Consider the following 4,789-nt stretch of genomic DNA (forward strand, 5'->3'; position numbering starts at 1 on the left):
CGTTCTTCGGCCTGACACGGGAATATGACGGGCTGGCTTAAATGCTCTTAGCAAAGGAAGAGGGGGGATGGCAGACAACGTAAAAGAGGGAGAGAGAGAGGGAAATAGTGGAACCCCGCGAAAATGGGCCGCCATTGAAAAACCCCTGTATGGAGAAATAATATGCAATACAAGGCGAAGCTGAAAATAGTATAATAATATAATAATAATAATAACAATAACAATAATAATAATAATAATAATAAAGCAAATTTTCGACCGAGGAATCAAAGGGACAATACTAATACTACTAATAATAGTAATATAATAAATAATAAACAGCTCAACCACAACATTAGATTAGAAAGACTCTCTTATCTTGGGAACATTTCGTTCTTCGGCCTGACACGGGAATATGACGGGCTGGCTTAAATGCTCTTAGCAAAGGAAGAGGGGGGATGGCAGACAACGTAAAAGAGGGAGAGAGAGAAGGGAAATAGTGGAACCCCGCGAAAATGGGCCGCCATTGAAAATGTATATGTATATTTATACATGTATATATATATATAATATATATATATATATATCATCATCATCATCATTATCACCACCATCATCATCATCGTCGTCGTCATCAACATCATCGTTTAATGTCTGTTTTCCATGCTGGCTTGAGTTGGACGGTTTGACAGGCGTTAGTAAGCTAGAGAGCTGCACCAAGTACCAGTTTTGTTCTGCTTTGGCATGGTCTCTATGGCCGGATGCCCTTCCTAATACTGACCACCTCACAGAGTGTATTGGGTGCTTTTTACTTGGCACCAGCACCCATGGTGTCACTGAATAGTAACAAAGCAAAAACCTCAAGTATGTGTGGTAAGAATCTTGCTTCCCAACCACATGGTTCTATGTTCAGTCCCACTGCATGGCACCTTGGTCAAGTGCCTTCTACTATAACCTCAGGCCAAGCAAAGCCTTGGAAGTGGATTTGGTATGAGGAAATTCAAAGTATATATCAATGTGTGTGTATCTTTGTGTCTGTGCTTATCCCCACCCCCACCCCATTACCACTTGACAACCAGTGTTGGTGTGTTTACGTCCCTGTAACTTAGCAGGTCAGCGAAAGAGACAGAATAGGTACCAGGCTTAGAAAATAAGTCCTGGGGTCAATTCCTTTGACTAAAATATTCACAATTAGGTGAACCGGCCTATTATTAACTTTGTTAGCCATGGACACGGTACAGTGAAGTGTACCACACTGTGGTAGCTACTTACAGCCACATGGACAGGACTATTGACAGTTAGATGTCCTGGATCCAAACCCAAAATGTAATGCAGCTTGTAGTAGAATGAGAACCAACAACCTTCAGATCCACAGCCCAGTGTCTTATCAACCTACACACCCATATCCTCCAATTAACATGATAAAGAATTGAATAATTAATAGAGTATGCATGCATGTGTGTATGTGTGTGTATGTATGTATGTGTGTGCATGTATGTGTAAGTATGTATGTATGTATGTATGTATATATGTGTGTATGTGTATGAGTGTGTGTATATGTGTATGTAAGTATGTGTGTATATTTGTGTATGTGTATGAGAATATATGTATATGTGCATATGCATGTGTTTGTATGTGTGTGTGTATGCGTGTGCAGGCTAATGTGTGTGTGTGTGTATGTGTGTGTGTGGGTTAATGTGTGTATGTGTGCCTGTTTTTTAATTGGGAAACTGACAAACAAACATATAATTACTTTAGTTTGTGAATTAACATAATAAACAACTGAGTAGTTAATTAACGATGCATGTTAATTAATTGGCAAACTGACAAATGACCAAACATTCAGCTATTCCAGTTAAAACTAGAATAATGATTTCTGGATGTTGAGGCATGGAAAAAAAATAATAATAATGATGATAATAATAATAATAATAATAATAATAATAATAATAATAATAATAATAATAATAATAATAATAATAATAATGATTATGATGATGATGATGATGATGATAATGATAATAATAATAGTAATGGTTTCAAATTTTGGCACAAGGCCAGTAATTTTGGGGCAGGAGTTAAGTCGATTACACTGGCCCCAATATGCAACTGGTATTTATATTATCAATCCCAAAAGAATGAAAGGTAAAGTCGACCTCGGTGGAATTTGAACTCAGAATGTACAGACTGATGAAATGCTACTAAACATTTGATAGACCCTTAAAGTGGTCTTTAGTAACCATCTGTCAACAGTTCCACAAATCACCAAACCCATTCCCATTTTTATAAACAACCCCAACAAAATTAATTTTAATTAGACAGGAAATAAAACAAAGATACTTTTAGAGAGAAAATTCATTCATTTAAAAAATCGTGTTTAATGACATTATTTTGGAAAATGGCAAATAGTATTTTATTAAATTTCATTTGAAAACACCAAATCTTGGATAACTACAATTTTTTACAGAGAATCCTGGCTTCCTCAGAACTTTATTTAAAAATTAGCAATATCGCCTGGCGTTGCACGGATTTGTTTCAAACCTTTAGAATTGGAATTTTTGAAAAGTAATTATAGGGACTAGCAGTATCACCCGGTGCAGCTCGGGTTTGTTTCGGAAACCCTTTAGAATTGAAATTTTTGAAAAGTAAAAATTTTGCATTATGTAGCTTGTTATTCTCTTTAAGTGAACATTTTTCTGGTTGAAATACACCAAAAACTAGTGACACAGCAGTCAGAAAATAGTAAAAAGTAGGGATTTTCATAGAAAAAAAGCACCTTTTTGATGTAAATAATTTTTGGTGTTAACATGGTCCGATTTGAATTTTTTCTGCGGAAGAAAGAGCAAGCCTTCTTCTATCATACTCTCGATTTTGGTCAACTTGCACCCCAGGGTCTCAGAGGAGATAGTGTTAGTTGAAGGCTACCAAACCTGCCAAACACTGAAGACAGCTTCAGCTTTATATATAGAGAGAGATTACTGTTCTAGACCAATGGTTTCCAAACATATCTTGCCATGGAGCTCATACTGTGATCTGGATGCAGAAGGGGCAACCTGGTGAAAAGGGACCAAAAACAGAAAATTAAAATGCTGAGATCAGCATAGTAAGAACTCTGGTCTACTGACTGATCTAATGTTCCTGGATGATAGAGAATTGGTAAAATTCTTTAGGGATGAAATTTAAAATGATCTTAAAAATCTTTGCAGTTGGGATAAGCAAGGCAGACACACTAAACAGACTTGTGTGAGCTCTTCAGATAAAAACTTACATTGCTGTGGTTATAAGCAGAAGCAGCAGAGACTTAGTCATCAGTCTTACCAAATTTGGTTGGTCGGCAAGAAATTATTTTGCCTTGCTCACCCAACTGCAAGGGTCTTTTAAGATCCTTTCAAATTACACCCTTAAAGAGACATCAGATGACTCAGTAGACAAAAGCCCTTACTATGATCATATCAGTATTTTCATTTACATTTAAGGCGGCGAGCTGGCAGAAACGTTAGCATGCCGGGTGAAATGCGTAGCTGTATTTCGTCTGCTGTTACGTTCTGAGTTCAAATTCCACCGAGGTCGACATTGCCTTTCATCCTTTTGGGGTCGATAAATTAAGTACCAGTTATGCACTGAGGTCGATATAATCGACTTAATCCGTTTGTCTGTCCTTGTTTGTCCCTCCTGTATTTAGCCCCTTGTGGTTAGTAATGAAATAGGTATTTTGTCTGCCATTACATTCTGAGTTTAAATTCCGCCGAGGTCGACTTTGCCTTTCATCCTTTCAGGGTCGATTAAATAAGTACCAGTTACGCACTGGGGTCGATGTAATCAACTTAATACCTATGTCTGTCCTTGTTTGTCCCCTCTGTGTTTAGCCCCTTGTGGGTAGTAAAGAAATAGATATTTTCATTTACATTTTTTTGTCCCTATTCACCAAGATATCCCTGTTGCTCTCAAATCATGGTATAAAATTTTCTAAAGCTCTCAGAATCTATACCTATATCTTACAGAAGACAATCGATATCTATATCTTAGAGACAATCCATACCTACATTTTGTAGACAACCCTGCTACCCTGAATTTGTATTTCATTTAAGAGAACCCCTTACAATTGGAATTCAATATCTTCTTTGTTTCAAACCCATTCTCTTTGATTATTTCAGATCTATAAAAGACTAAAAGGAGAAAAGCAAGACAACAAAAGACTTTCATTCTCAGATATTTGATTCCAAAAATGGATACGAGCAGCCAAGAATTAGACGAGTTATGCGATAAAAGGTCATCTTTGAGACGTTCTTACAGTGAAGAAATGACCAGCAGTACTTTGGCCAATCCTTTCCAGAAGCCATGCTGTTGTTGTTACATTCCAAAGAGATATATTTTGGCATGTATGGCCTTTCTTGGGTTCGGTGAGTCATTTATGCTTTTGGTCATTTTCGTGAAGGTTCAAATTTTTGCATTGATTTCCTTTTGTTTGTAATATAGTTCGTTTTTGCTTGTCTTTGTCTTTTAACTCCTTCATTGTGTCAATGAGTAACATTACACACACACACACACACACACTTGTCTATGTGTGTATCTGTGTGTGTATAACTAGTGAAAAACAGAGATATAGTGATATCTGTACCTCCATTCTTTGTCATATTATACTCCATGACTGAAAGAAACTTCTCAGATTTTTAAGTTTGTTTGCAACAAATACTTTTACCGAAGAACTGTTCCTTTCTGTACAGTCTCCTATAAATAAATAAATATATATATATACATATATATATATATATATATATATAGATATATATATATATATATATATATATAT

The 4,789-nt window shown here is 36.1% G+C and overlaps 1 long non-coding RNA gene across 1 annotated transcript in view; it reads left to right on the plus strand.

Annotated features, from left to right (window-relative positions):
* LOC115221289 overlaps window positions 1–4,402 on the plus strand; it is a 51,236-nt gene extending 46,834 nt beyond the window's left edge. Inside the window, exon 3 of the long non-coding RNA XR_003882621.2 lies at window positions 4,134–4,402. This is a non-coding gene — a long non-coding RNA (uncharacterized LOC115221289). The remainder of the gene's footprint in view (window positions 1–4,133) is intronic.
* The last annotated feature ends 387 nt before the right edge of the window (window positions 4,403–4,789 follow it).

This window comes from Octopus sinensis, linkage group LG18 (assembly GCF_006345805.1).
Source record: "Octopus sinensis linkage group LG18, ASM634580v1, whole genome shotgun sequence".
In the NCBI taxonomy this organism is placed as follows: Eukaryota; Metazoa; Mollusca; class Cephalopoda; order Octopoda; family Octopodidae; genus Octopus; species Octopus sinensis.